We start from the raw sequence: 21,092 nt of genomic DNA, 5'->3' as shown, positions 1-21,092 counted from the left end.
GTCGACTATGCCGGGAATCAAACCCGAGACCTCTTGCGTGGTAGGCAAATTAGCCAACCACTACATCACGAGGTCGACAAACAATAACAAAAAAACTAAACGTACTATTGTTAATACATAGCTAATCATTTTAAATTAAATAATCATCAATACATTACAACAGAGATGAAGAACAATTAAGATAACGTAATTTAAAGGTCTAGGCATCTACAGGGCTTATGACCTGTCAATAGCTAGTTTAAGTGGCGACTTTACACACTGTGTAACATTCACCATTCTGCCCATATTTGAACATATATATTCCTTAAATTCTTTCATCTGTTGATGTTTGTGAATGTTCTTCATCTCTGTTGCAATATGTTAATATAAACAGCTCCCCAGGGAGTTGAATCCAGTCCTTGTCTACAAAAATTTGGACAAACTCAAAATATTGTTGATAAACAATCATCATTACATAAATATAATGTATAAATATGTGTGCTAAGAATACATAATTTTACTTATTTATTTTTTTATTCATGCAAATACATATTTTAAATTACAAAAAAAAAACGTATTCCTATCTAGGCCAAGAACCTTGTGTACTTCAACACAATAAAATAACGTAATGCATAAGAATATAAATTGAATGTGTATAAATTATATCGTTTATTAATTTACACATATTTTTCTGAAAAACCCCTCGCTACACTATTTATACGAGATGTGCACTTATTTTTATTTTAAATTTTGTTTTACATTTTCAGTCTTTTGGAAAATAATGTCACACAAATTTAGTGTTTCAAATGTAAAAAGTATTTTGTTTTTTTACTTTCCAGGTGCGACATGCCCCCGTTGTGTCTTTGAAATCCCCCCCTGATTTGAGATCGGGGGGCAAAGCGAAAGAAGGGAGCGATCTACAACTAGGTAAGTCAAAAACATATTTTATATATTTTATTGTATTTTTAAACACGAACGCCAAATATGCTTTAAAAAAACATGACAACCTATTGATATGTATCTTTTTTGGATGATCTTACGTAAGTTGGATTTGTTCCAACGTTTCAGAAACCATTGCAGGAGCCATATTCAGGGTTAAACGTGTTTTTATAAAAAAAATGTGTGTTTGTAATTTATTTTACAATCAAGCATGTAAACTACTAAAATCTTACTTAAAAAAATGGAAGCAATATACCTGTATACAAAAAAGAAAAAAGTCAAAAACAAACTGTAAATTTTGGAGTATTACATGGATATATTTTTAGATCCACTATTAAATATTTTCTATAGGCATCTATAGGGATGTGTGATGTCACCATGGCTGTTTAACGTGTATATTGATAACTGCATGAAAAAACTGAAAGACTTAAAAATGGGAGCAAAAAAGGGTGATTTAAATGTCAATTGTCTTTTGTATGCTGATGATGCCGTGCTTCTTGCTAACAACAAAGAGGAACTGCAATTCTTGGTAACAAAGGTCTATAATGTATGCAAGGGAAGCGATTTGCAGATGCATGTCGATAAATCGAATGTGATGGCTTTTGAAAGATTTGAAAGTATGACTAAATGTGAAATCTCGGTGAAAGGGGTTAGTATTTTTACTAGGGATGGAATGACTGAGAAAGATATTGAAAGGAAGGTGAGTGCCGGGAACAAAGTAAAGGGCGCACTTGAATCAACCTTGGCAAATAAATGTATGTCGCAACAGGTAATAAATGTAATAAATGTAGTAAAAACATAGTAAAAAATGCAGTGAAAACATTGTAAAACCATTAAAAATATATAAATACGGATACGAAATGTTTTAAAACTCAGTAAAATGCGAAATAAAAACAGAATACACAATAAGAAACATATTTAAAAGTAAAAAAATGGTAAAAAAAAAGAATGTATGTGTATTGCAAAGAGCATATTAAAAAACATAGCAAAATACCAAGTAGAAAGAAAAAAAAAACCATAGTAAAAAATAAAGTAAAAGATGTAATAAAAAAATTCATAACAAAAACAAATTAAGAAGTAATGAGGATCTTAAAAAATGAAATCGGTAAAAAACTAAAAATATATGTAAACAATTCAAATTAAAACATATTAAAGATAAATTCTCTCTAGCGATTACATACATCGATATGAAACAAGGGGAAGCGTACGTTACGGTACACATATTTACACTCTAAAATGACATAGCTTCAGTATGACGTCATAATTGAAGATAAAATTCTCCCAACCGATTACTAAGATACGCGACCAATCCCTTCACCATTAAGTATTGATGTAAGTAAATCGGTTGGTATCGATGGGTCTAGAGCCCCTCAATACTTTTATCTACGCATTAAAAGTGTCAAAAAAAAATTCCACCCAGCCATTTTTCCTTTAATTACGTTTTTTTTTTATTTTTCATCGTTTTCATGTGGCCTTTTTTCTCTTAAGAGCCTATTAAAAATATGAGAGAGAAATAAGTAAATTTTGAAGTCGAATTAAATATATGCATTATTGTCAGTTCTCGAAAAAAGTGGCTAGATGCAAAAATAATATCACTAGATTCTTATCTTTTAGCATATAAGAGAATCTAGGCTTAAGAAAGTTGCCACTATAAAAAATAATTCGTTTTTTGTACTTTTTCCGTCCGTTTAACTATCTTCCGGAGTATACGTATCGAGACGTTGAAGGAGCCGACTTCGTAATCGTTCGGTAGTTAAAGACAGACAGTGGTTAAGCATACTGTCTTGATTATTGTCAAAAGTTATATAAAAATAATGTTCAAGCGAGAATCATTTGCTTGAATCGGGACTCTTTGGAGTTTATAATCACTTTAAAGTAAGCATTTTTTATCACAGAAGCCTCTTTTAAATAAAAATTTGAACTATTTTAAATGCTTATGACGTAAGGAACGCGGACTAAATTGATGATTTGTTTCGATCGTATGATGTCGATATGACAAGTAGGTAGAACTTACCGAGGTTGATACAGATAGTACACAAGTTAAGTATACCGCCTCGATATATACAGATGAAGATAGAATTCATAATTGAGGCCCAGGGACTGAAATTATATTTCCAAATTACAGTTTCTTCCAACCAACCATTAAAAAAATAGTTTTATTTTCATAATTCCCAGGAGCTTAAGATATTTAAAGAAATTACTGGATTTGTTTATAAATTACCTAAAATCAATACTATTACTCAATGGGAAAAAAAGTTTTTTTTTTCTTCAAGTAAGAATAGTTTATTAATCTGTAAGTATTGTTTTAGCGTCTAACTGATTTGGTTTATTGCGTTTTAAATATTGATCAACAGTGAAAACGCGTCGTTCTTTCATGAAGTACTCCATTTTTAATAATCTTGGTCAGCTTTCTGCTGTTTTTTTTTGCTGGCAAAATTTCGGGACATCATTTACAAAAAACTGTGGAAAAATTTATCAATAATAATCTCAATAAATAATGCTTGTATTCCTTCTGTTCACATTCACAGATTACCCTGATAACGGATAACGTAAAATGTTTATTATTTGCGAAACGTTATTTTCAGGTTTGATATCATATTTATCTTCAAATACAAGATAACCATCATCTGAACCCAATGTTCAAATCGGTACCGGAGAATGGAAGGCGGTAAAAAGAAGCTAAAAGAAATCTAATACAAATAATAGTGAACGTATTTACCATATTGAAGGAACCTTAAGCGATATAAAATACGGGATTATTTTTGTAACATAGACGTTCATAAAATGAGTTTAGATAGCGTATGGAATCTGAAAATATATTCATATTATTTATATTAGAAGTTATGGTCAGGAATACTCGAATATCATATTTTCTTGAAATTTATTGCAACAGAAAGGGAAAATATTTTAGAGAAAGATATATGGAAGTCTAGGTTGAAGCGGCAACTTTACGTGTCGTGTAACATCACCATTCTGCCTATGTTTAACTTTAAATTGAATGGTTTGATTTTTTATGATCATACTTATAATAATAACACCTTGCTCTCTTACTTCCAACTAGCTCACAGAAAATATTGCTCGATTGAAAAAGGACTGTTGAGGATCAGATATATCTCTGGCAACTAAGTCTGAAAAACTAGCGATACTTGCTCTCCTTAACATGAGTGCTGCGTTTGATACAATTGACCATAGTTTTCATGTTGAAAGTAACTTTTGACATTTCTGGGCTTACTAGACATGAACCCAATCTAATATTTCGGAACGAATGCAAATCAGTTGATGTTGCATGTGAAAAATCTACTCTTACGCTTTTTAAACCTGGCGTCCCACAAGGTTCCGTGCTTGGTCCTATGCTCTTTTACACTGTTCATCAACGATGTGTCCAAAATTATTCACTCATTCAAGTTACTTTTTCACTGTTGTGCAGTTAATCAACAAATTTATTTCTACTGCTTCCCTCGGGATATAAACAATTTGGCCTCCGTGGTGTAGTGGTCAAGACGCTGAACTCACGCACGGAAGGTTCCGGGTTCGATTCCCGGTGAGAACACGAAAATTAAAAATGTGATTTTTCTCAAGCCTGGGTGCTCTGTGATTTAATTCACCACTGTAATTAGGCCTCATGGCCTGTTGTGGTGCAAAAAAAAAAATGTAAAAAAAAATTGTAAATGAAAAATTACGTTTCGCAATGCATCTAAACCATCAACAACTATTATGAATATACTGACGTCACATCCATTCTTCAAACAAAAAAAAATAAATATTTTTTTGTATTCAAGTTCTGCATAATTATACAAATTTTACTTTCTAAATTTGGTGAAAAAATGTCAATTTGAAGATAACAAAATATAATACTTCATAATTTTAAAAAATTAGAGAGGTACATCGAGTCTTGTATCGTATGAAGGCTAGCGCGACTTCATAGCCACACAAGAACTTTGTTTTGCGAAAACCAATAGCGTGACTTCATATGCTTTTTGACCAATGGATACCATTACTGCTTTACTAATATGTCCATGTATGAAAACAATCATTGCTATGCGTCGAGATGCGCAAAAGCGTACTTATTACATTTTTTATATATGGAACAAAAAGAAAAGTCAACTGCCGCATACATCAAGCAAGGCTTTCGTTTAACAAAAAACAAAAGATTTTAAAGTCAAACAACATTAACCTTAAACTCCGCAAGCAATTTTCCAAGACATAATATATATAAAGCATATTGATGTACGGTCAGGATTTTTTTAGAGACCACATTACTAATAACGAAGCTCTCAGTAGAATCGAAGAAGGGAGCAACCTAATCAAAACCATCTCAGTGAGGCGTTATTAAAAGGTATTATGAGGCATTATTATAACCTGGGCTCATATTACATTGGGAAGTTAACATTTATCTTCATTTTATCTACAAAGTATGAGTTAGTTGAGATGAATAAGTCACTCAGATACCAACATAATATTAAAATTCCTAAATTCCACACAAGTCATGGTCAAAATTGCTTTGTCTTCAAAGGTGTAAAAAATTATTATAATCTCCTCAACGAACTAAAAACTATTAAAAATAATATATCAATAAATAAATATAAAGTAAATCTAAAGAAATTTTTCGAACACGTGTGAAAACTACATTAAATTTTAATTAGTATGAATGTATTGTTGTATTACGTTTTTTTCTTTATGCATCCTATGTTTTTATGTTTTTCTCATGTACTCTTATATTTTAAATTATATAAACTATTATAAATAAACATCTACAACAGTGTAAGTCACTCTCCAAGCACAAGAGTTAGTTTCTTTTTTGGAGAGTTACAGTAATAACGTTTACTACATGCATAAAAGTATATCTGTATAGAATTTTAAAAAAACATGTACCTTTTATGAAATTTATTAATAAAAAAAATAATTTTAAAAAAGTCAAATTAAGTTTTCTGTTTGAATTTTTTTTTTCCCCAGAAATGTTTAATTCTAGGTTAACGACGAAGATATTTTAAATCAGCGTACTAATATACACATTTTCGTAAATAATGAATTTTACTTTACGCCGTCTCGATATGCACCGAGAAGGATAGCGTTTGTAATGGCGGCCATCGAGTCTAAAACACTCGTCTAGGGGTTTTGTTATATTTCTCCGCAAAGCTGTATTCTTCTTCCACCTGGATACATAAATTTGATTACGGTAAACATATTTACAGTAAATTATTTGCTCACATCTCGGGAGTGTTATCAGTCCCTTAGTCTGCAAATGTTTTTCACATTCTATCACCTTTTTTCATATATTCGATACATTTTTCTCATTTTTTTCAAGTATAGATCGAGGCTCTGTTAGTATAAGTTCATCCCCCCTTATTTCGTTATGGGTTTTCTCCACTCTCTTCTTATTTCCATCTCTTATTCAAACTCTGAATGTGTATGTGGAGGATTACACAAGGGCGTAACGTATCTTTGCGGTATTATTTTTTTTCTATTTTTTTTTATTTAAATAATATAAGTGTACATTTTTACAATTTAAAAAAAATGCTATTTTTATAAATATATTACTCCAGAGATGAAGAACATTTAAGAGAAGGTAATATTGAAGTCTAAGCATCTACAGGGCGTATGACCTGTCAATGGCTAGTTTAAGTGGCCATTTTACACACTGTGTAACATTCATTCATGTTCAGTTCATGCTTTTACCAGCTGAGACAGATTAAATGCATACACAAAAATTTGCCAGTTGATGCCGCCCGTCAATTAATAAATGCATTAGTAGTGTCTAGAGTCGATTATTGTAATGGTGTCTACGCGGGTCTCAAAACAGTAATTTATTTATTTATTTATTTTTTATTTATTTATTTATTTAATCCAATATAAAATACAATACAAATACATAGTTAACAAAATGTCTATACAATAGGTAGGTACATTCAATTTATATATATTTTTATGGATATAGCCACTCCACTGGCCCATAGGCACGTTCCGGAGTGTCAGTGTATTTTTTATTCATACATAATTGTACATAATTTCACATCAATTGTGTAAAAATTTAAAAGAAATAAAAATTTAAAAGAAATAAAAAAAATAATTAGAAATTAAAACATATCTACATCAATAAAACGAAAAAGGATTTTCAAGAAACTATAATTACATTCTTATATATGAAACATATTCCTCAGCTTCCTGTCTAGTCTTTTTAGTAATCCATTTATGTACTCTAGCTTTGAAAATATTGTTTTTCATTTTGTTCGCCAATATGTCCTTGCTTAAAAAGTTGTATAGCTTAGGGGCCAGAAACGTATAATGCCTTTGTCCGTAATTTGTTTTTTTCTTTGGAAGCAGAAGTATTGTCTTTTGTCTTTGCCTAGTGTCGTAAATTTGTTGTCCGTCATTATGTCTGTCAGGATTTTGATGGAAATGTCTTAAAATTGTCTTTATGTATATTTGTCTTATGTCTAGTACTGGAAATTCTGTAAAAAGTCTGTCTGTAGAGTATTGGTAAGGCTTTTTACTGGCTACTCTTAGTAAGGCTTTTTGGGCTTTTATTAATGGCTCTAAAGTAGTTTTATTTGTTCCTCCCCATCCTATTATTCCGTAACTAATAGTTGATTGTGCTAGAGCATAGTATACATTAATTAGAGTTGCTTTGTTTAGGATGTTTCTAATGTTTTTAAATAAATATATCATTTTCCTTAGTTTGGTTGCTGTCTTATCTACGTGTATGTTCCACTTTAAATAACTATCAATGTGCATACCTAGATATTTTATATGATCGACCTTTTCTATAGTTTGGCAGTCACAGTCGCTGTTTCTTGCATTTGTACATTCATGAATTTTAAGGGTTCTTTCTATTGGCTGATTCCGTTTGTCTATACTAAAAGTCAAATATTTTGTTTTGTGCGCGTTAAGTGTAAGTAAGTTATAATCTAGCCATGTTTTCGTCTTTTCCAAGCCTTTCTCAGTTTTACTGTACACTTCTTTCCAGCTTTTAGCATGGAATAAAAGCACCGTATCATCTGCAAAAGTTACAATGCGTCCATCAACATTCAAGTTACATAGTCCATTTACATATATTAGAAATAATGTAGGCCCTAATGTACTTCCCTGAGGTACCCCGAATTTATTCAATGAATTTTAAAAAATTCACAAAGTTTAACGTTTCACTTTTTATAAGTGATGTAAATCAAAAAATTCCGTTATATTTTTTTTATCTTATTGCATACTTTATTGATAAAACAAAAAATAAAAGAGATACATTTATGATGATATTATTTAAAATTCCGTAAAAAAAAAAAAAGTTTATGTTACGTAGTAACTAGAACATTTTTCATCCAAGTTAAGGGTGTAGTAAGCTAAAACGTACGAAAAATTAGAAAATCATACGATTTGTTATTTTAAAACGAATTTTTTTTTATCGCGCAATAATAAAAAAATTAAAAACCTAAATGAGATAATAACAATAATTTTTAAGGGTATTTATATTAAACAATTAAAAACTTTCGCTTTCCATACAGTAGTTAGGCTCTTTATAGACCCGGGATTGGAGGACGAGAAGTATTCACGGGGACCCGTCACAATAGATCTTCACAGGTCGCAGTGACGTCAGGAGCTTGCATAGCACTGACCCTCACCACTAAAAATAAGAATAAGTTTACAACTGATATACATTTATTATTTCATAATCTGCTTTGTTTACAAGATCAATTGTTACCTGTTACAGTTTTTCGTGAACTTAAATTATTTTTACAAGTTAATATTTCATATATTTACATACCTGCAGACAAAAACGAGGTATTTTGGCAAATAACTCATCTACGTGGGTATATAAATTTCTAAAAGTGCGTGTCTGGACAGCGAAGTCAAAATCAGGACCAAAAGATTCAACAGCTTTTAACATAAGCTCAGGGAATAAAAAATGAATTGTAAAACTATTGGAGCAGTTGGTGGTATTTTTTATTTTAATTGAATATTGCCTTGAATATCCCTTGATTTGACTAAATAAATATATGTAATTCTTGCCTTGATACAAGGCAATTAAAATACAATAATTTGATAGAAAATGTTATTAACAGATGAGAGCTAAATTACTCTAGGTTTCGCGTCTGCTTTCATTGCTCTCACGACATCATCAAACTGATATTTTTATTGATTTTAATAAATCAACCCATTTATTTATTCGATTTACTTCGTGCTTTGTGGAAATCCTCGCACGCCTTTGTAGTACAGGGGCGTGTATGAAAACCGGGGGAAGGAACTTTGGAACAAGGGCATACTCTAACTAGAGTGGTATTTTATCGAAATATGTTCTTTGTAGAAAGGTTCTTGAGAGTTGGGCGAAGAGGATTACTTCTTAATGAGACGCCATCAATACAAATATTAAATGGAAAATTTGCTTTTGACATCAATTGAAGAGAAATATGCCTATCAAATTTGGAAAGTCAGTGATTTCACTTTTAATAAAATTAATATCATCGGATAAAAATCTGACTTTTTAATAAGCTTTATTTAATAAAGGCCTCATAAGGTATTTGAATTGGATTTTCGTCGTACAATTTTTAATAAATCGTTTTAAGAGGTACACGCACTTCAATATTAAAAAATATGATTTTAAGCTTTATTTATATTTTGAGCAAAATTCGCCTTTCTTTTTCATTTAAGATTGATAATTTAAAATATTTAGTTAGTGCTTTATATATATAAAATTAAGAAAAATTAATTTATTTTTTTATTTTATTATTATTATTTTATTAACTTATTTTCACACTTTATATACATATACGGTTTATATACATATAAGGGCGAGCATATTGCCTTAAAGCAATTTCTTCCTACCTACCCAAACCGTTCAGTTTGAGAAAATTACAAGTACATGAACATATGGAATCTAACAATTTTAGACAAAAATTAAAAACAAAGATTAACACTATATTATGAAGAGTGGAGAGGGGATGGGGTGGAAAGAAGAAGGATAAAGGAACAACTTAAATATTTAGATAGTGACATTTTAATATTGACTTAAATGTTAATAAAGAAGAAGCGTCTCTAACATTAGTGAGTAGATTATTCCACAATCGAGCAGCTACTACTGTGAAAGAGGAGGCAAGAAAATTAGAGCAATGAAAGGGTATGAAAAGGGTTTTAAAAATTGTGAAGAAGTGATAGAATGTAAATGTTTCTTCCATGCCTGATACTGAGTCAGTGTAGTTGCGTGCGATATTCGGTAATGTAGTCGAATTTGCGAAGATCAAAGATATATCGTATACAAACATTCTGCAATTGTTCTAACTTATCAAGTAATTCAGAGTTAGCACCTGGATAACAAACATCCGCATAGCCATTTTTAATACAACAGTATTTTAATCAAATGCATCCAAAAAATAAAACCAAAATGATTTACTTTTTCTTCTGGCGTTTCTTGGTGGAACTGCATTTTAATTATAATAATAAACATACGTATATGGTTTTCTTCCACTATTATTTATAATTTTAACTATAGACTGGGTTTTGTCGTGACTGACATCGTCAGACTGCTGGGAGGTTAAACTAATTTCTGTCCGGTCACTAGTAAAATTTATAAATGAGGGGGAAATACAACTGTATTCGTATTTTAATTATTATTTTAAAAAATCAGTATTACTTAAATTGTATAAAATGTCTGTGTACATTATTCACAGTAAATGATAAAAAATGTTTTAATAATTGATAATAGTGCGTTAAATTTTTAAATTTTTTGTTTATTTTCAAATTGTGAAAAATTAAGACATAAATTAATTATAATGTAATAACTTGTAATCAAATGAAATTAGTAACTGTGGCGTTTTTTTTCAAAATTGTTGTTTATTCATTATTCAAATACCCAAGGCCCTTTGCGCTATCGGGTCTGAAAAAGACTTTGATTGCGAGGATATTTCACATTACACATTAGTTATCACTCAAATATATTTGAGGAAAAGGTTTTTCACTCTTTTTACATTTATTTAATGCGGTTGAATAGTGATGCTTTCTACGCCTTCGGATGGCTAAGGGTTGTCTACTTTGTGACGTCACGAGTAAGGAAACATTTCAAACGCGTCATTTGTACCTTTAACAAATCTAATTTCCGCGGGCTTTAGTGATTTGACGTGTCTTGGCGTCATACTAGATCCAAAGTGTCAACTAGATCTAAGCCTCATATTAAATTGTTCGACAAGATAAAGCAAGGATATTTGTCCTTTCACAAATAAAGTCTGATGAAAAATATTTTTTGGTGGAATAAAAAATAAAAAAATCTTAGTAAATAAGTGAAAGTTTGTTAACATTATGTATTTGTTTCAGAATGCAAAGTGGACGCCAATCCCAGCAACATAACCTACCGCTGGTATTTGAACGACGAACTTATTGGGAATTTCACTACGAATTTGGTAAGCCATTTTCGTAAATACGGTCATTTTATTTATTTTATTTTATTGGAAAGCGAACAGATAAATAATGTTTAAAATGCTACTCTCCAAATAGAGAAGCTTCAAATAATATATGTAATCTGCGAGTGAACTCAGCAAAGAAAATATACATACTGGGTATTTGGATGTTTAAATACAGTATACATTTTGTATTGAAAAATAAGCTTCAATAATCAGCTGGTTTCTTTCACGCATTGAGAACGGGCTATGCCCTGGGTGCGCTTTAAGATGCTTATATTATTTTTTTGAGAAAGGTATAAACGGTGACGTTAATTTATAATAAAAAAAGATTATTTCATCTATTCTCCCATTATTAAAACCTCTTTAAACTATTGTCGTTGATAGTTTAAAGAGAATATATTGTGCCCATTAATTTAATTTTATTCTATTCTATTTCATTGGAAAGCCAACAGACATTTGTAAATTTATATGCTACAGTTATAGTATAAATACATATCATAAAGTCCAATTAGAGGCTTCCACATAATATTGTTACTGTAAATGTTGTCACATAAAAATTATACATAACATAAAATAACTAATTATACAAAACTTATAATATTACTAAAAATGTAAATGTAATACATATTATTAAAAATATATCTACTTGGTCGCACAGTTGCACATTATAATATATAATACAACTATAGCTGACCATACAGTGTACATTTATTATGTGCCTACATACAGAACTGCACATAACCTGCATAATATAGGCTGCGAATTCAAGGCGCAACATCAGACCTTGAATTATTTTTGGAAATATAATTTTTAAAGGAAGTTAAACATATGTTAATAATATCAATACAATTTAATTTCTGATTACATATATTGCAGGTTCTGTTTACAAATGAATTTTGAAAAGATAAAGTGGAACATTTAGAAATTTTAAATAGAGATTGGTTTCTGGTCTGCGTTGCTGGGACTCTAAAATTATATCCATCATATCCTTACAGTAAGTTAAAGACCGCGTAAGCAGTAAACTCGCCAAAGTGCTTTTTTTTTTAAATTTTCTCTGTTAACCATTGTGAACTATGGTAAACAGTAAACTCAAACATTCGGAATATTTAAATAATTGTTGTTATGAAATAGTTAATTGATCAGTTTTACACACAGTGTTTCAAGGCCAGACAACGAATTTTTAGAGGAATATTCCTTACGATAAACTTTTTAAAAATCTAAAAATTTGTCAATAAATTTCTGATATCTCAGAATAGCATAACAAACTCCCACCCCTCTCCTACAAAAAAAAATTGATAAAAAACGTATTTGACCAACGAAGCGATACGAACCGGACACGGAAAGGAAAGCGACTGGGTAGGAGAGGTGTAGAAGTTTAGGGAAGGGATGCTTGTCTGGGAGATAAAGGTTTATTTTGACTTTTCAGATTTCAGAGAAAAAAAAAAAATAGTTAGGATTCTTTTAAAGTTTACCATGAAGAATGTTCCTCTTATATTTGAAATACGCGTATAAGAAGTGTGTTCAGAAAATAACGGGAATTTTTGAATTACGCGGCTTGGGAGAGTCCGATTGTCAAATTTATTTTCAAATTATGTTGCTTTACATGTTTTTGAATTATGCTCAAATTTCCAGATGTATTCATTGTTTACTTTGTCTGTGGCAGCCAATTTTAGCAAATTTGGACAGTCTCCAAGCCCGCAAAATTAAAAAAAATTCCGATATTTTCTGAACACACCTCGTATCAAGGCTATACTGATACAGTGCATTAAGTCAACAGTCGTTATATATTTAAAATATTTTTAAATATACGTGCAAGATCTTGATCTTTCTTCCATACCTAGAATAAAGATTACTCTTTCAAAGCTTAAAAAAAAAAGAAAATTGTGGGAGAAATAATGTGTTGAAAGAATAAAAACGCTTTAAATTCGATTCTTTCGGAACTTGTTTTAATAACTTAATGCATTCTGTCAGTAAAGCCGCGATATATTTTATTTGGAAAACCCACAGTTCCACATATTTCAAGTTGTATTTTCTATTTCAAGAAAAAACAATCAAATCGATTCTGTTTTACCTCCAATATGTTTATATTTTCTCAAATCAATCTGCTTGGGTAAATAGGAAGAAATTACCCCAAGGCAATATCCTTGTTCTCATATGTTTGTATAAATACTGTATACAGTATATGTATATATTTTTTTTCTAATAGATAATTCGAAACGTGACAAGAGAATTACACAACTCCATCGTAAGATGTGAGGCCCACAATGATGTTGGCAGAAGTGAAGATTCCGAAACTTTAGATGTTACCTGTAAGTATAATCTTCTTAACCATTTTTTGTAACTTATGGTATAATGGCATGGGGAGGCACTAATAAATTAATATTAAAACCTCTCAAATCCGCTAAAAAATCAATAATTAAAATAATTTTTAAATAGCACTTCAGGTACCCCAGCATCAAGTTATTTGAGAGCTTAGATATAAAACAGATATATATTTTTAGAAAAATAATGTTTGTTGGAGCAAATTATTCTACCGAATCCCAAAAACAACACTCCCACACTACCAGAAGTCAAACTAGAGAATGAGTCATGGGGTCTATCACAAACTCTGAATTCGGGCAAATAAATTTCAGGTTTATGGGCCCAAAAATATTCAATATGTTACCCAAACATTGCAAAACTATAAACCGGATTCAATTTGATAAATTTATAAAAAAATGGTTACTGGGTGTAGGTCCAGAAAATTGGAAAATTTACTCAAAGAACGTTCTTAAATAATAAATTAATATTGTATGACTGTATAGTAAATAGACTAGTAAATAGTAATTTTAATGTTTATTTTTGCATAAAAATCTCTTCCTTAAAACAGGTTGTGCCTAGTTAGGCAGACTAGACATGATCCAGAGAAATCTATTACCTAAGTGTGTATGTAATAGATACAGTAATTGTTGTTTTTGTTAATAAAATATGATTATTATTATTATTATAGATATGTAGTATTATTTTTTTTACTCACATACGGGAATCTTCGCCTCTAAGGGAACTATCACAATAAAAATGCATTTTTCATTTGTATGCTTTATTTTAAATATATTTAAAAATCCACACAGATAAGGCACTATGATACCTTTTATTTAAAAAAATAAAATAAAACTAGGCTGGGTGCTACAGTATCTAAACATCTAATGATGAAAAATAATTAACAATTATTTATCCCCTGTATAAAATATACACTTTTTTGTTTGTGTTTTTTCTTAAAATGAACGGACTACATGTTTTTATTGTGGACCATTAGAATTTGAATATTTAAAAACTGTAGCATGTCCAATTACCCACCAAACGATTATTTGATTCCTGTTTTTTTTTGTTAGATTAGATAAATAAAATTTAAAAAAAATATTTTTTTACACTAGATTTTAATTGATAAAAAATTAAAGAAGAATTAGAAGAAACCTCTAACTCTTAAAAAAAATTAAAAACATGCTTGCATTCATTTTTTTAGCATACACACAAAAATTAAAACAGACTTCTTCCAGCATGCATTTTATGTCACAGGTAAAACATTTTGGAGACCTACAATCCAGAAAGCAACTGTTATTGCATTTTGGACGCTCATTACGTATGTACGCTCATGCGTCTCTTTTTAGCCGGACAGAATGCGCGTAAGGACCCTTAAGCCCTTTTTAATAGGAGATGCATTGGTGCTGGAACTGTAAGTGGAAGTATGCTATTAGTATCATGAAGTTTGTTTATTGCTTCATGAACTCAAGGAATTGTCATTTAGAGGATCAGATTCAGACATGTCTACATTAATTTGATAAAAATTACAAATCATTACTTCCATGCTTATATTATAAATTTAAACGCATGTTCGTTTGTTTGTGTGTCTTTCCCGTCTCTACGGAGCGGTTGATTGACTTGATTTTTTGCACGACAATAGCCGAAAAGATGATAAATAAAATAGGCTACTTTTTTATCCTAACAATAAAAATATACATTTAAGAAATAATGAAATATGTTAACAATGAACAAAATTTTTGATAAATGAATAAGTGGTAAGGGAAAAGTACCTAGTCAGCACCATGCAAAGGAACTGATAAAGGCGTACTCGCAAAGTTTTGCTTTTAACCTAAAATTCAGCTGAAATAAAGTGATGGTTATCACTGGAGCTCTTACAGGACACTGCAGATTGAACAAACACCTTGCTAGAATGAACCTTTCCGAAACTTCTAGATGTAGGTTCTGCAGTGCAGATGAGGAAACACATATGCACACAATGTGAATGTGATGTTTAACATCATACTTGGAGCTTCATCCTAGTGGGACCACTAGTTAAACCTGAGGATGTCAAAGAGTTTGCCCCCTACCTAATAGCCCGATACTTTACGGATTTGAGGAAAATGTAAACTCTCGCCTTCCACACCAGGCTCTTTATAGACCTGGGCTTGAGGGCGAGAACTATTCACGGGGTCCCGTCACAATAGATCTTCCCAGGTTGCAGTGACGTCAGGAGCTTGTATAGCTCTGACCCTTACCACTAAGAATAAGATTCAGTGTCGAAAATCATAAATTTGAAATTAATTATTTAAATATAATTGACTTGGTTTATCTAAGATAAGTTTGGTTTTTCTTTTCGTTTCGAATCTTTGAACGTAACTTTTGACTAACGGATCATTGTATTTCTTTCATGGAGATAGTTTGAAGACCACGCTACTTTTAATTCTTGTCGATAAACAAAATCTCTTATTGATAATCGACGCAACTAATGTATCACCCAAATGATTTCTCCCGAATATCACGTGAGTGAAGCCTCGTGTGAAAGATAATAATTCATGAAGCGCTATTTTTTGTGAAAATTAACTCGTTCGAGCGTCGTTTTTGGTATCTGCTTTTTTAAGCTATTTTTCCGCTTAAAAACCCCACGCAGGTCAAAAGACAATACACGAAACCTTAAAATTGCAATCGTATTATTTATTCTAGATGGGCCAAGTTTCCGAACGAGACCTAGTGACGTGGAGACCGACCTTGATGCTACGGTGACCTTGACTTGTGACGTAGAGGGGAACCCCCCACCAAAAATTATTTGGCTTCATGAAGACCAGGACAGGTGGAGCGTAAGTAGAAATTTAGATGATTTTATTAATTTATTGATTTTAATAATTAAATTGATAATTAATTGCGTAATAATATTTACGCGAATATTTTCATTTTGTGATTATTTTTTTCATCATCATTCCCTTTTTTGCACGCTTTGTTAAACCAAATTCAGCGTATTTAAAGCATCTCTTACATGAAGGTAATGTGGTTAGTCTAAGTCTTCAGGTGCCAGTCCAGGAACAATGAAATATCGCAGTTTAAAAAACCTTATGAATCAATATTTGACGTCCATCTTACCATGAATTGAACCCAAGACCTTAAGAATGGTAAGCAAACACTACAACCCCTATACAATTAGGCGGATCTATATACAATCGATTTTCTTATTCAGAATTTAACCTGAGAGGAGCAATTTAGTTATATTTAGTTATTTTGGGTTCAATTTTATTTCACATTTAACAGTTTCCTTTATCTGGACGCCTGGACAAAGAGAATAAAAATAAATTAGTGAAAACATATTCAATAACATTTACGTACGAAAGAGACTGCGGGCGTAATCGGCAAACTGCGGTTTTGTAGAGCATCGTTTTTGTCACACATACATGCAAATAGATACTGAACTCCTGGGACAGAGACGACACTGCAATGTCGGCAGTCTCATTATTAGGCCCGATGGATTTTATTTACTGCCCGGTACCTTTTGTGTAAAATGTATATATGTTTTTATGATTATTTTACACGAAGTAAATTCGTATTTACATGTGTTTTTAAATATGGAAAATCACAAGGCTAATAAGGAGTTCGGTATTTGTATTTATGTATGTATTATGTATGACAAAGATGACGCTCTACAAAGCCGCAGTTTTCCGATTACGCCGGAAGTACTTTATTTAATGCCGGCTTCTATACGTACTTTGTGTTAAATGTAACAAATATATGTTTTTCTGATTATTTTTTACGAAGTTAAATCGTATTTACGTGTATTATTTAACATGAAAAAATAGTTAGTATCTCAAATGTTAATTCTCAATATACATTCGACTGAATTTGTTGCAACACATAGGAAAAACCTTTTTGAGAAGGGATATAAAAATCTAGGAATTTAGAAGGCTTATTACCTCTCATTCGCTGGTTTGAGTGGCCACTTTACACACTGTGTTACATTCACAATTCTGCCCATGTTAAAATATCCACATTTCCTCAACTCTTCCATTTGTCGACTTTCGTGAAGTAAAAAAGCTGGAACCTTTATCATGTAGGTGATTTCTTTCTTAGGAAGTTTTTTAGATCTAAATACACAGTGTTTAAAGTGGACACTTAAATTAGCCAATGACAAGCCATAAGCCTTGCAAATGCCGAGACTTTCATATTTTCTTCTCAAAAATGTTTTTCCTCTCTGTTGGAACAAATTTAGATCCAAATAACTCCATAGGGAGGAAATCCAGCCTGTCTACAAAAAAATTGACGTACTCAAACATCGCTACATTTAACCAATTGATAACAATGCTTTTAAGTAAATGTTCATACTATTCTAGGTCAACTAGGATTCGTTTCATACTTGTTCTCTTGGGAATTTAATGTAATACATAAGATCGCTGAAAGTAGAATGAATCTTTCTGTTGTCTTCGAACAATAGAATTCTTATTAATATCAGTGCATTCGCGCAGCAACTAGAGTGCCTTCATTTCGCTCCATTGGATAAATACCCTTGTTTCAACTTACACGTAACTCAATTACCCCCCATTCCATTGCATCGCATCTTGAAACATACATGTAGGAGTAGCGCAGGGGTAAAGAATATCTCCCTCACTTTTAAAAATGGATTTTTATCATATTTTTGACATTATTTTTACTACTACTACCATCACGCCATTTCCCCGTAGGAGAAAGCAGAGAGAATAGACCGCCATACACGTCTATCCTGGCATACATTCCTAGCTTCCTCCACATTCATACATCTTGCCTACATGCCCTTCGGTTCTGTCTGCTTTTGACGTGACCAGACTTAAGATTTTGGTTTATCTGATCATGCCACGTCTTTCTTGGTCACCTTCGTCTCACGTTGCCGTTCATTTTCCGCATAAATACTTGTTTAACCATTCTTTCGTCATCCATTCATTCTACGTGACCAAACCATTTCAGAGACCCTTTCTTAATCTTATCAATTATACTTGACTCAGATTTACACTCTCGCCTGATTTAATCATTCGTAACCCTGTCATACATTAATTTTCCACACATTTGTCTAAGAGATCGCATTTCAACTGCGTTCACTAGGCTTTCATCCTTCCTCTGCCAGTTCCTTGTTTCACTTCCATATATAAGTGATTATAAGAGACCATAAAAAAGATACATTTAAAACATCACACAATTACTCGATAGAAAGAAACAGAAAGGATGAAGCCTTCATTTATGCTTAAAAAAGTTGAGAAAAATGTATAGGAATAAATGTTAACCAAGTCTATTCATTTTTGATTTTTTTTACAAAAGAGATAATTGTGTATTTATCAGATCTGCTACAACAAATATTTACAATTTATAAATACTTCCATACTAACACAATAGTTATGTACTATATTAAACAAAAAAACGAATAATAAATTGTTTACTAAAAAGCAAAACTATGAGATTGTATTTATGTAAAAATTTCGATTTTAATTTGCCAACAAACAAGAATTTTGACGTAGCCTGTTTGCGTCGTATGCTAACTTTATTAAAAAGGGTAATATAATGTGAAAAACATTTTACGGGCTAATGGACTAGAACAAAATAAAAATCCTAGGATGTTTTCAGATAAATTGATCCAAATACGTTGACCAGATTTTTTTTGTGTCCAGGCGGTTGAAAAATACAGTTTTGTTTGTGAATTAGAGCCAAAACTTTGGACGAGTGTTTTCAGCTAGATAACTGCCCTCAAGTAAAAATCTTGAATTAGAAAATCACGTGAAAATAATTCTGCCACGTTGTGAAGTGGCTGGTGCATTCGTCTACCATTTTTGAGATTCTGGGTTCAATTCCTGGAAAGATGAGTGTGAAATATTGATTTGAAAGATTTTTAAACTAGAATATTTCACTGGGCTAAACTGACATATGAGCGTAAGATTAATCACCCTATTTTTATAGAAAATATGATTAAACTAAATTTTAATTGGTATACTAATATACACGTTTTGGTAATCTTGCGAGGAATCGAATCCGGAATTTGGAAAAGCCACTGCACCACAGGTGTTAACCGATGTAATTCAACCTACGTGTGATTTATTAGTGGAAACATGTGGTTTTCAATTTGTAACTTCAGACTTGACTTGATAATCTCTGATACTAGAGAAGCGAATAAGGAGGACATTGATCTGAAAAGCTCTTGAGTTCGAAATGTAAAACAAACATACCATCTTGATTTACTGCGAAAGTTGCAGATTCGTTTCAAACTTGATTTGTAAATGATATATGTTGTATTGTTTAAATAAAACACTTTGTTTTAAGTCCACTGAGTTTATATATTTAACACGACATGTTTCGGACACGCAGTACTGTCCATCTACAGGTGTATTTAAAAACATTTTTAGTTTTTAAATACACCTGTAGATGGACAGTACTGCGTGTCCGAAACATGTCGTGTTAAATATATAAACTCAGTGGACTTAAAACAAAGTGTTTTATTTATACAATTCAATATGTTATTCCACAATGTTAACGCCGAGTCAATAAATAATATGATATATGTTGTATTCAACACAGGTTTTAAATAGGCATTCATTTGTCTGCCTTGTCCGCATTCAGAGGTACATAAGGCAAGACTGTTTTTTTTACGCTTTTGGTATCCAGTGTCCAGAGACAGTATTATATCACACTGTAAAACTATTTATTTATTTATTTACATACATAAGTTTATTGTACACTATTTGAGACATAAGTCCCAACTCCATGGTACTAAAAGTCCTGTGTTGAGATGGGACTGGCTATCAGTTGACACAGACACATGAGTATATCACTACAAATAAAATGGCATGTGATGTTAATGACCTTATCTTTCTTAGTAGATACACTACTTTTTCATTCTTAAAAGCATTTTTTTTACATATTTATTCTGCTTGTGTAAGAAAAGGTTTTTGGCGTATATATTGTTTTGCAACATTTAGTAATAAAGGTGCTAAACTTGCTTCGTTTCTTTGTTGTTCTCAATATGTGTTATTTTTTAAATGTTAATATTATTTATGTTCCAAATTGAGTTTTTGTAACTCTTGGGACTGTAATCCAACGTATTACACTTGTAAAATACTTTGTTTTATATGATTTATAAATATAATAAATAATAAATAAAAAAAAGTAACCCACAAAACTTTCAAACAATTATACATAGTAAACTCGCACTTCCAAATGAACCTGTGAACTAAACTTTGTACAGAGTTCAGTAATCTGACCCCATCGGAGGCACTAAACAGAAATATTTCGAAGCTTCTGTCTAGTGTGAAAGTTTTGGCGTTAGAGCGTTATGGGCGGTCGTTCGGGACGCCCAACGGCCGAAACTGGCGCCCTAACGACCGGCGAAGATGCCCAGTGTTGGGCCGGATAATAGAGGTATCTGCGAGTATCTGCTTTGGCGAGCACACGAAGTTACCCCATAGTCTTTATCAATTAATTTAAAATTGAATTTTTGCACCCGAGAATGTACGTAGATTATTTAACCTTTCATTTATT

The 21,092-nt window shown here is 31.5% G+C and overlaps 1 long non-coding RNA gene across 1 annotated transcript; it reads left to right on the top strand.

Annotated features, from left to right (window-relative positions):
• Positions 1-816: 816 nt before the first annotated feature.
• Positions 817-16,407, top strand: LOC148271066 (uncharacterized). The gene is made up of 4 exons (XR_015825210.1): positions 817-906; positions 11,212-11,297; positions 13,504-13,606; positions 16,278-16,407. It is a non-coding gene; the product is annotated as an uncharacterized LOC148271066 (long non-coding RNA).
• Positions 16,408-21,092: the final 4,685 nt, after the last annotated feature.

This window comes from Micrasema longulum, unplaced genomic scaffold (genome assembly GCF_059751315.1).
Source record: "Micrasema longulum isolate JH-2025_06_02 unplaced genomic scaffold, ASM5975131v1 h1tg003134l, whole genome shotgun sequence".
Classification (NCBI taxonomy): Eukaryota; Metazoa; Arthropoda; class Insecta; order Trichoptera; family Brachycentridae; genus Micrasema; species Micrasema longulum.
The sequence above is the reverse complement of the archived record's forward strand: the minus strand, read 5'-3'. Positions and strand labels throughout refer to the sequence as shown.